Genomic DNA, 12,716 nt, shown 5'->3' with positions numbered 1-12,716 from the left:
TGACCCCCCCGAACGATGGGAGACCTACACCGAACGGGTCGAGTGCTACCTGCAGGCCAACATGATCATGGACGACAACCGCATGAGGGACGTCCTGTTGAGCGTCTGCGGGGAGGCGACCTTCGAGATTGCGCGCGGTCTCTCTGCCCCCACGAAGCTCACCAAGAGGACATATGGGGAGGTCATCCGACTCCTCACAGGGCATTTCTCGCCCCAACCGTCCATCGTAGCCCGCCGATTCCTCTTCCATAAGAGGGATCAGAAGCCCGGGGAAACAGTGGCAGTCTACCTGGCCGCTCTCCGGCAGATCGCAGGGAACTGCAGTTTCGATAAGCGGGAGGAGGCCTTGAGAGACCGATTCGTCTGGGGCCTCCGAGACGAAAGGCTGCAACAGAAGCTCTTCGCCAAGGAAGAGCTCACCCTCCAACAAGCCTTCAACGAGGCGACGGCCTTCGAGAGGGCCACAAAAGCATACAGCCACCCACGTGGAGAGGCAGTCCACCAGGAAGAGATGGCACCGGGCGACCAGGAGGACGAAGAGGCTTTCCAGCTCCGGCGGCCACAAGGAGCAGACCCAAGAGCCCCCTCGAGGCAACGAGCGACGGAAAGACCGTCCACCATCAAGTGCGCCAGCTGCAGCGACCCCCACGAGAGGAGGGACTGTCCATACCACAACATGGACTGCCGTAGCTGTGGGAAGATGGGTCACATCGCTCGGGCTTGCCGGGCCAAGAACAGCCGTCGGTGACCAACAGCGCATCACGACTCCACCGAGGCCCACATGACAGCGTCAACCAGCCTGCAGGTATTGAACTTGCCCCTCTCCGCCCCCGACAAGGTTAAAATGATGGTCCTCATAGAGGGCGCCCCATGCCTCATGGAAGTGGACTCGGGTTCCTCCATCTCCATAATTTCGGAGGAAACCCTAAAGAAACTGTGCCCCCGCCTCCAACTGAGGCCAGCTGACTTTGTTCTGAGGGACTTCCAAAAAAACCCGGTACACATCGTGGGCTGGGCCCGGGTACGGGTAGAGCGAGGGAAATTCAGGGGACCTCTGGACATTCTGGTGGTCAAGCGCCAGCTCACCACCTTACTGGGGCTGGCCTGGTTCCAACCACTGGGGATCCAGTTAGTGGGGGTAGAGCAAGTATAGGCGGGTAGCTTTGAGGACGTCTGCCGGGAGTTCCCAGCCATTTTCGATGGGTCCCTGGGGAGTTACAAAGGGCCGCCCATCACCCTGCCGCTTGATCCCCTGGTCCGACCGATCCGGCTCAAAGCGAGGCGGGTCCCGTTCACCTTAAAACCAAAGATTGAGGCAGAGCTGGACCGCCTCACAGCCCAGGGAGTCTTAGAACCAGTGTCCTATGCGGCCTGGGAAACCCCCATAGTCACACCTGTGAAGCCTAATGGGGAGGTGAGAATTTGCGCTGACTACAAGTGCACTATCAACAAAGCGCTCCAGGACAACCCATCTCCCGTCCCGGTGGTCAGCCATGTACTGGTGGCCCTAGCAGGGTCTAAAATTTTTGGGAAGCTGGATTTGGCACAAGCGTAACAGCAGCTACCGGTCGATGCCAAGACCGCCGAGGCATAGACCATTGTCACCCACCGGGGAGCTTTTAGGGTTCGGAGGCTACAATTTGGGGTTAGTGTAGCTCCGGGGATCTTTCAGAGTATAATGGACTCTCTTCTTAAAGGGATCCCCGGAGTGCAGCCATTTTTCGATGACGTTCTAATCGCTGCCCCGGACGCAGTGGAATTCAGCAGCCGCCTGAGGGAGGTCCTCCGCCGCTTCCAAGCAGAGGGGCTAAAGGTCAAAAAGGAAAAATGCTTGCTAGGGGTTCCGCGGGTGGAGTTCGCCGTGGACGCATCGGGGATCCACCCGACGGAGGACAAAACCAGGGCTATCGTCCAAGCCCCAGCCCCCACATGCAAGGCGGAGCTCCAAAGTTTCTTGGGGTTGTTGAACTTTTACCATTCGTTCCTGCCCCACAAAGCGGCCATAGTGGAACCACTCCACCGGCTGCTTGATAAACAAGCCCCGTTGGTTTGGGGGAAGCGCCAAGCCGCAGCGTTTCAGGCAATCAAGGACCTCCTTGTCTCCAACGCTGTGCTCCACCACTACGACGAAGCCCTGCCGCTGATCCTAGCTTGCGACGCTTCCCCGTATGGGGTGGGCGCAGTTCTGGGGCACCAACTCCCGGATGGGAGGGAGGTCCCAGTGCGTACTATTGAAGAACCCTAACCCCCGCAGAGCGCAACTACGCTCAGATCGACAAGGAGGCTCTGGCAATCGTGGTGGGGGTGCACAAGTTCAATGACTACCTATATGGTAGGCGCTTCACCATTGCCACGGACCATAAGCCGCTCCTGGGCCTCCTTGCCCCCGCAGGCAGACCCCACAAATCTTGTCCCAGTGAGTCCTGAGGTGGAACCAATTCCTCAACTCTTACTCCTACACCTTGGTGCACCGCCCAGGCAAAGCCATGGGACACGCGGACGCCCTCAGCCGCCTGCCACTCCCCTCAACGGACCCAGATCCCACCCGGGCCCACCAGGTGATGCTCATAGAGTCTCTGCCCGAGAAGCCACTCTACGCCGCTGAGGCGGCTCGGGCTACAGGCAGGGACCGCCTCCTCACACGGGTTCTGGACTGGGTGGGGAGGGGGTGGCCTACGGGCAAGGTGGACAGTGAGTTCAGGCCATTCGCGTCACGCAGAGATGAACTATCCTCTCACAAGGGTTGCTTACTCTGGGGCAGCAGGGTGGTGGTTCCCCCCCCCCCCATGCGCAAGCAGGTTTTAGACACCCTACACGAAACCCACCCCGGGATTGTGAGAATGAAAGCCCTGGCCCGCAGTTACGTATGGTGGCCAGGCAAGGATGAGGAGATTGAGGGGTGTGTGAGAAGGTGCCAACCCTGCCAAGAATCCCGGCCCGATCCGCCAAGCGCCCCCGTCCACCGCTGGGAGTCCAACCGGCAGCCATGGTCCCGCCTACATTTAGATTTTGCCGGGCCATACCAGGGCCAAATATTCTTCGTCCTGGTTGATGCCTACACTAAAAGGTTGGAGGTGATCCCGGTTGCATCCACCTCCACTGCAGCGGCCGTCAGGGCTTTGCGGAGGGTCTTTTGTACGCACGGGATCCCTGACACCCTGGTCACGGATAACGGGACGGCATTCACCTCCCGGAATTCCGGGAGTTTACCAGCCGATACCTCATCCAGCACATTAGATCCGCCCCCTTCCATCCGGCCACCAACGGCCAGGCAGAACGCATGGTGCGGACCACCAAAGAGGCCCTGGGTCGCATAGTGCAGGGGGACTGGGACCACTGCCTGGCAGCCTTCCTGTTCCACAACAGGATTACCCCCAACCCCACAACAGGGTTGAGCCCCGCGGAACTATCATGGGGAGGAAACTGATAACCAGGCAGGACAGGCTGCACCCAGACCGGGCTACCGACGTCCGCAATTCCCCCGAAGTCAGGGAAGTGGCACGGGGGTTCTTCCCGGGAGACCCGGTCTTTGTGAAGAACTTCGCAAGCGGACCAGAGTGGGTAGCAGGGCGGGTACTGCGGGTGACAGGGTCCCGATCGTACGAGGTGTCGACGGAGGGGGGCCAGATCCTCCAGAGACACATCGACCAGCTGCGCCGCCGCACAGTGCAGGAGGAGCCAACAGGGACTGGAGAAGCAGCGAGGGGGAGCGAGCCAACAACGGAACCACCTGAAACGGCCCCGCCGGCGCCGACCCTGCCAACATACGATTCCCCGAGACTGGCCGACCCAGAACCGCCACCGGAGGTGGCCCGCCAGCCGCCGGAAGAGAATAGCCAAGGGGATAGCCCCTCTGTGGGGGCCGCCCCAACGCCACAAGCGACCCCAAGGCGATCAACCCAGGAACGCCGGGCCCCCGCCTACTTGCAGGATTATGTGACTTGAACTAGGGGGGGAGGAGTGTAGTGTATTGTGCTTTAGTAAAGCACCGTGCGGCCATGCAGCAGAGGCCACCAGGGGGAATCTCCTGGTCACTCAGCAAAGCGCGTGGAAGGACTCCGCCAATCAAGATCTGTGGCGGGAAGTTCGACTGGCCAGGATTGGCCTGGGCCAGCTGGGGGGCCGTTCCGGGCTGTGTGTATATAAAGTGGGTCCCGGCCCACGTTGCTCTCTCTCTGTTGTGATGTACCATCCATTAAAGCATGTTGCCTTCAACATGTCTCGTCTCTGAGTACATTACAACACCCATTGTAACCCCTCCCCACTTTTTAACCTCAGTAACAACTTGTGTCCCAGGGCTAAGCAGTGAGGCGTTCCCACCACTCAGAATTCTTAGAAGGAAAGCAACAACTGTGGTTGCTGTTTGTTGAGACATGAATTAGACATGAATCAGAACTGATGCACATGCAGCTCCACTCCTGCCACCCATATTCACAAGTTCCTGATGAGAGAGGGAAGTGGAAATACATGTGTCAAAGAGTCCAAGACTGAACCCCATGGGTCCCCAGGGCAGAGGCACATAAGCAGCTAGACTTGTTTATTTTTTGAAAAATATTTTATAAAGTTTATTGAATTAGTGTCGAATAAAGAATTCTGCGACATGCAATGCATCACTGATAGGGTTGCCAGCCCCCAAGGGATCCCCCAATTTTGTAGGCTCCTGCCCACTGCCAACCAGCTGACTGGAGGGGGAAGCCCTGCCCCCAAAAGCCACAACCTGGTGCTAATACTCCTTCTAAGCTGTGAAGTCTTAGTAGCAAGAATTCTACTTGAAGTAGCAAAAATTCTACTTCATGAACTACTGGCATTAAAGTTGTGAGCAAGATGATGAGAATCTTTTGTGCCATGGAAAAAGCGATAGCAGAGTTGCACTGTAAAAGCAGTTGTTAAGAGCACTGGTTCCTATAGTAATTGTGACCAGAAGAAGATTTTCATATAGAAGCATGCTTTTGAACCTGGGATACATGTTGTTGCACTAATATGCATGAAATCTTATGACTGCTGTATTTAGATTAATTACCTGCATTTTTGGACATTGATTGCAAGCAAACTGCAATCAACAAACTCTACCATAGCAGGCTGCTGACTTTGTTATTGTCAAGACAGATATAGGAAAAAGTAGTGTTATCATCAAGACTGATATAGGAAATAGTATTTAATATGGATCTGTTATGATATGAATACAAAATTTGTTTACAATGAGATTGTAACGACTTTATTGTGAAATTGAAAAATTGGTGTGTATGGAACAACAGTAACAAATTTGGACACAGTGTTTTCTTTGAATGTTTTCTTATTTTGTATATAATCCCCAGTTGGGGGCAGGGGATCCCCTGGTTTGGAGGCTCTCCCCCGGAGGTGGGGTTGAATATCCAGTGGGCACTCTATTATACCTTATGGAGACTGGTCTTCATATGGTTTAATGGAGAATCAATACATGGATATTAATTCTCCATAGTTTGTGGGGGGCTATTTTTTCAGCATAGCATCTGGTACCTCTCCTCAAAAACTGCCTAAATTTCAAAAAGATTGGACCAGGGGGTCCATTTCTATGAGCTCCCAAAGAAGATGCCACATCCTCCATTATTTCCAATGAAGGAAAGACATTTTAAAAGAGGTGGTCCCTTTCAATGTGATGTCCAGAACTCCCTTTGGAGTTCAATCATGCTTGTCACAACCTTGCTCCTGACTCCACCCCCAAAGTCTACTTGCTCCACCCCAAAGCCTCCAGATATTTCCAGAATCAGACCTGACAGCCCTAGTTCCCCAAAACACTCAGTTTGAAAACCCACTACCTGTGACATTCTAGAGACAAAAGGGGGATGACCCTTTGAAATAAAAGGGGTCCTCTGAAACAAAAGCCACTTGACATGGAATCTCACATGTACAGAACTATAGGATATCAAATGCCACAACATGCGTGGAGGCCTCTTCTTTTCAAAACTAACAATAAAGCAAGAACATTACACATCAAATATTTCATTTTAATTTAGCAAGTTCAGGAAGGAAGCAGTTATAGGTTTTGAAGAATCCACATGATGCATTCTTAGAGCAGCTATCTGCTATGATCAGTAGCAACCACATACCTTGCAGTGATCATTCCTGTGGGAAAATCACTGCCTATAACAAGGTTCCCTCCCATGTCTGTTCCAGTTCCTTTGACCAAATGTGTGCTAGGAGTTCCATCCCTAGAACTTAATTTGCAGGCATACAGGGGCCCAATTCTGACTCAGACCATGCACCATTTCCCCTGCACGAAATTGCCCAGGGAGTTACTATCCCACTGGGGAGATGCGTGTACCAATGTCTTAACAGTGTGTACAAATGTCTTAACAGTGGATCTGATTAACATAATCAGCAAAACTGATCATCTTAAATCTTAGAAGAGAAAATCTTTGTCAAAACATTTGAAGAAGAAAGCAGAAGAGCAGCAGAACCACCTTTGCTGACTACAGTGAACTACACTTGACCCATTGATGTCAATGGGACTTCCTTATACTTCTTGGGTTGGAGTGTCCCAGATCAACAGGTTAACTGTAATGAAAATAGAAAATAAGAAAGTATATCCAGTTAATGTATCTGGATATATATTGTCATGATTACATGCTGCATTTGTGAGATTTATAGATATATATGAGCAGGGAGAATGAAATTTTGGGAATATTTTAGTTGGAGGGTTGGCTCAACAGTAGTCATAAGCTGCAATATATGCAGATCAGGAATTCTGTTACTAAAACAGGTAAAACACAAAAACTTGCCAGACCATTAAGAAGAAGAAGAAGAAGATATTGGATTTATATCCCGCCCTCCACTCCGAAGAGTCTCAGAGCGGCTCACAATCTCCTTTATCTTCCTCCCCCACAACAGACACCCTGTGAGGTGGGTGGGGCTGGAGAGGGCTCTCACAATAGCTGCCCTTTCAAGGACAATCTCTGCCAGAGCTATGGCTGACCCAAGGCCATTTCAGCAGGTGCAACTGGAGGAGTGGGGAATCAAACCCGGTTCTCCCAGATAAGAGTCCGCACACTTAACCACTACACCAAACTGGCTCTCCAGAGCTATGGAGAAATGTCAATCCTTCAGTGCAGAAAGGATTACTCTCCAAACAGTTTGCTTGAAGATTATGGAAAGTTAACCATGGATACCAAAAAAGTTGGGAAATGGATTTCGAACAAGACCTGCCAGTAAAAGAATGGAATAATAACATATTTAAGAATGTGTTATAGCTATTAAATAAGGAGATCAGAAAAAAAAAACATTGCCCAAAGGTGATCTACAGATGTCAGTATGGGTTACAATATAATACAAAACAGCTTCTCCCAACTCAGTGGGATTTGGTATTGTATCTATTGGTAAAAGAAGAGCCTCATGGCGCAGAGTGTTAAAGCTGCAGTACTGCAGTCCTAGGCTCTGCTCACGACCTGAGTTCGGTCCCCGTCGGAAGCTGGGTTTTCAGGTAGCCGGCTTGAGGTTGACTCAGTCTTCCATCCTTCCGAGGTCGGTAAAATTAGTACCCAGCTTGCTGGGGGAAAAGTGTAGATGACTGGGGAAGGCAATGGCAAACCACCTCGTAAAAAGTCTGCTGTGAAAACATTGTGAAAGCAACATCACCTCAGAGTTGGAAACGACTGGTGCTTGCACAGAGGACCTTTCCATTCCTATTAGTAACAGGTAGAATGGGAAGCAGCAAATTGTTACTGAGATCAAAGATATGGTTTCCAAACTGTGGATAGTTATGTGTTTTTTTTTACAGTTGGTTTTTTTTATTATTCTATTTAGTCTGTTACAACAAATATTTGTAGCTATATACATTTCAATCTCTCCCTCCCTCCCTCCCTCCCTCCCTCCCTCCCTCCCTTTACTCTTAGTCTTTTCACCCCAGCCATGGGCACAAAGTCTTAATCTTCCACTGAATGTCTTTTCTTCCTTCTTTCAATATCCAATCTAGGTAGGTCTTCCATCTGGTCTTAATTTCATTAGATTTCCCTTCCCATGTTGTCTCTTTGTTGATTGACGCCACAATGTCTGACTGTATAAATTCAAACAAATAGTTGTGCCAGATTTCTACTGTCCATTTACTTTTGTCTTTCCAACCCAAAGCTATAACCACCTTTCCCGCCAGTATCATAGCCTTAATTAAATTTTGAATACTCAAATCCATTATCGGGCCTCCTATTGTACTTAACAACATTAGATTAAAATCTATAGTTAGTGTTATATAGTATACTTTTCTAATAATTCCGATAATTTCCTTCCAAAAGGTTTTTACTTCTGAACATTCCCACCACATGTGTGCATACCAACCTTTAGAGAGTTTACAGTGCCAGCATAATGGGCTTAACCCTGGAATCATGTTAGCTAGCTGTGCTGGTGTCTTATACCATTTTGTAAGGAATTTATATTCAAGTTCTTTAAATTTGGTTACTTTGATTTCTTCTATTCCTTTCATAATTTTATCCTCCATCCTCTCTGATATCTGACCTTCATAGCTCCATCTCCTTTGTAAGTATTCTGTTATTTTATCCTTATTTATTATCATCTCTCTATATATTTTTCCTACCAAACCCTTTTTCTGCTTTGCCATTTCTTTGTATATTACTTCCATTGGTGCATCTATCCAGAGTTCTTCATTTTCGCTAATCGTTTTTACTGCCTTATATAGCCCAGCTATTTTAACCAATATTGTTTACCTATCTCTTCTGTTACTTCCTGTAAGGGCTTAAGATTTCCACTTCTAAACATATCCCCCACTCTGTGATAACCTTTAAGATTTAACATTTCCTACCAATTAATATCTTGCACTTCCTCGTTAACAGTTTCAAGGGGTGCCCATCTAGAAACTTTTCCTAACCAATAGGGTTGCCATTTCTTCCAAACTTCTAATGATGCTCTTCTAGGGCCTATTGTTAATTTTAAGACTTTATTCGTAACTTTAGAAAAAATGCCTAATCTACTTATATTATTATTAGTCTCATTCTCAAAGTTAACCCACTTCTGAGTCTTTTCCTCGCCTATTTTTAATAATGTTTTTAGTTGAAAAGCTTCATAATAATTGTTTAGGTCCAGCATTCCCCATCCAAATTCTGATTTATGACTATATATTATTCTCTTATGGAACCTGCATTTTTTACTGTCAAATATCCACTCATTTAATGCTCTGTTCCATTGTTCAATTTTATTTTTCATTGTTCCCAGAGGCAACATTTGGAATAGGTACGTTAACTTTGGTACCCAAAACATTTTAGCACTCCTTATTCTAGATGATATCCCTAACATTTTATTTTTCCATCTTTTCATGTCTCTATTTTTTTTTCCATATTTTATCATAATTATCCTTTATCATCTTATCAATATTTTTTTTTGCAAAACTATACCTAAATATTTAAATTTCTTAACCCCCAATCCTATATTTGTACTCCTATTTATCTCTTGCCTTTCTTCTCTATTTACATTAAAATATATGATTTCTGATTTTACCATGTTGACCCCTAGCCCTGAGCACGTTTTGAAGCCTTCTAGGATAATCTTAACCTCTTTAACTCCCTCTTTAGGGTTTGTCATGATTACTATAATATCATCTGCAAATAGATTGAGCTTCATTTCTTCGTTACCTATCCTATAGCCCTCTATTCTTCCCGAATTTCTAATCTGTTCCGCTAATTGTTCTATTGCTATTATAAATAAGAGTGGAGATAGTGGGCAACCTTGTCTTACTCCTCCTTGTATGGGAAATGCTTGTGAATGTTCATTATTAACTCTTACTTTCGCAATTCCTCCTTTATAAATCTCCTGAGTTGCTTGTAAGAACCCTTTCCCTATCCCTATTCTCTTCAATATTTGCCATAAATACTCATGAGAAAGAGTGTCGAAAGTTTTATAAACATCCAATTTTAGTAACCCGATTTTCTTCTGCTGACCATGATATAAGCCATTGAGAATATTTCTAATGGAGTGTGCTATATTTCTACTTTTATTAAATCCATGTTGGTCCCCTTTTATGATTGTCAGAATGACTTTCTGTAGTCTATTCGCCAATATTTTTGCAAAGATCTTGTAATCTTGGTTTAAGAGGCTTATAGGTCTATATGAACCTACTTCTTCCGGATCCTTCTGAGGTTCTAGGATTAATATTATTTCTGTTTCCCTCCACGTATCTGGGGCATTCTTCCCTTTCAAAACTTCGTTAAAGACTACCTGCATTTCGGGTGCAACAATCTCCATCATTTCTTTATAAAATTCGCCTGTGAAACCATGTAGCCCTGGCGATTTGCCTTTTTAAAATTCTTTTATTACTTCCCTTATTTCCTGAACTGTAATATCGCCCTCTAGTACTTCTTTCCCTTCTTTCTCTAAAACTACACTAATTGTCTCCTGAAACTCTATTGTAATCTTTTTCTTATATAGATTTTTATAAAAGTTCTCAAAGGCCTTGATGATTTCCTTGGAGCTTTGTGTTGAGTTGTTATTCATTTTTATACTTCTAACCTTCTGTTTTGCTTTTTTGATAGTTCACCAATCTTTTCGCTATGTTAATGCTATTCCTCTGAAAGTCGTTCCTTACCATAATTTCCTTTTTCCGTATTGTAGCTATATCTAGTGCCTCCAGCTATTTTTGAATCTCTTTAATTTTGCTCTGTAATATAGGGCAATATTTTACCATTTGTTCCCTTTGTAACTTCTCTAGTTCTTGGAATTTGGTTTGTCTTTTTTCGTACCATTCTCTTTTTATATTCTTTTATTTCTTTATACAATGACCCCTTATTACCGCTTTGGCAGCATCCCATAGTATATTAGTGGGTAGCGTTCCTCTATTTTCCTTAAAATATAAATTTATCTGTGTTTTCATAAATTTTCTGTCCTCTTCTTTCGCCATTATTAAATTGTTATATCTCCAGGGTCTATTTGTTGTGGATAATTTTAACTCCAATTCAATACTTATGGGAGCATGGTCAGATATCCAGATTAGAAAGGTTGTAATCTCTTTTATAAACATATTATTATTCTTTTCAAGGATTATGTAATCTATGCATGACGCCGTTTTATGCCTACAGGATATATGTGTGGGTCTAGGTCGTGAGCTTATAAACTCGTGTGCTTCTTTCAGGCCCCATTCCCCCAACTTAATATTTTTATTCTTTGTTATGTCCGTATTAAAATCCCCTGCTATTATTATTTCTCCCTCTGAGAATTGTTGAATCTTCTTAAAGACCTTAATTAAAATTTTCTTTTGCTTTTTGTTTGGTGTGTATATGTTCACTATAGTAATTTGTTTTCCTTCCAGTTTAAACTTAACTAATAGGTATCTACCTTCCTTATCTGTTAATTTTTCGACATCTTCCACTGTAAAATTTTTATGGATCAAGGTTGCCACCCCCCTGGCCTTGGAAGTTCTTCTAGCTTCTGCTAAGACCTGCCATTTTGGATTTTATTAATGGTTTTCTATCTTTTTTTTTGTATGTGTCTCTTGTAGACGCATCAAATCTATCCTTTGTTCTCTGGCTATTTTAGTTAACCTGTATCTCTTAAGGTTTGATGTTAAACCATTTACATTCAGTGAAAGTAGTCCTATTGCCTTATCCATTTTCTTTGGTTTTTTTAATCTTTGGCCTCCCTGGCTGTGGGTGGTTTTTTTTATTTATTAGGAAATACCCTCCCTTCCCTCCCCTTTCCTGTGGTTGAGACAATAATATGAATTAAAACATCATGCCGTCTCCCCACCTTCCAGAGTGTATGCACCCCAATCCTCCCCTTACAGCTTATTCCATAAAGTTAGCTCATTGAACCTTTGTATACTTCCCTTTATGAGGTTTCCTCGTGAGAATCCGTCCTTCGCCTTTTATCGTGCCTATTTGATGCTCCTTCTCCTGGGTCGTCTGCTGCCTCCATGCCTTCCTCCTCTCTTTGTTCTCTCAAGTCATCTGTGGCGATTCCCAGTAGTCTTAAGGGTTCCTTTGCCTCCTTAGGGTTTCGGGCTATCAATCTCTTCCCGTCTTTAAATATTATTATTGAAGATGGATACCCCCACGAGAATTTTACCTTATTATCATATAGTTTTTGCCCGTAAAGTCTCATTTGATTTTTTTCTTAATAGTTTCTTGACAAAAGTCCTCTCTTACCCAGACTTTATTACCTCTAAAGGTCAAATCCTTCTTCTTTTTCAAAGTTTTATATACTTCTTGTTGTATCCTTTCTCTTGCGAATTTTATGATGATATCCCGTGGGGCTCCTCCTTCTCATCTCCTCTGCAATCTATGGGTTCTTTCAATTTCTTGGGGTTGTACCTTAACCCCATTTTCTTCTATCCAATCTCTAAGTGTTCCTTCTAAAAGCTTATTGTTTATCTCTTCTGAGATCCCTGCAAATATAAGGTTGGCTCTCCTATTCTGATCTGATAGCGCTATAAACTGGCTAGATAGCTGTTCTATTTTTTGTTTATTTTTAGTAGCCAGCTCATTAGTTGTGGTAGCCATCTGCATTGTTTCTTTAAGTTCAGCTGCTAGGTCTGTAACAGCTTCCTTCACTGTTCTAATTTCCGCTCTTATCTGTTCCTGAGAAGTTGTTACAATATTTTGAAATACAGACAGTTCGGAAAGCTCTTTTATAGTCTTCGCCATTTCTCCCACTATCTTCCAATGAGTCTAATGAGAGCTTTGTGTTCGCCCTGGGCGTTACCACCTTAGAAGGGTAATAAATAATTGCTTTCTTACCCTCTGAAT

The sequence above is a fragment of the Heteronotia binoei genome, chromosome 8 (assembly GCF_032191835.1).
Source record: "Heteronotia binoei isolate CCM8104 ecotype False Entrance Well chromosome 8, APGP_CSIRO_Hbin_v1, whole genome shotgun sequence".
Lineage (NCBI taxonomy): Eukaryota > Metazoa > Chordata > Lepidosauria > Squamata > Gekkonidae > Heteronotia > Heteronotia binoei.
The sequence above is the reverse complement of the archived record's forward strand: the minus strand, read 5'-3'. Positions refer to the sequence as shown.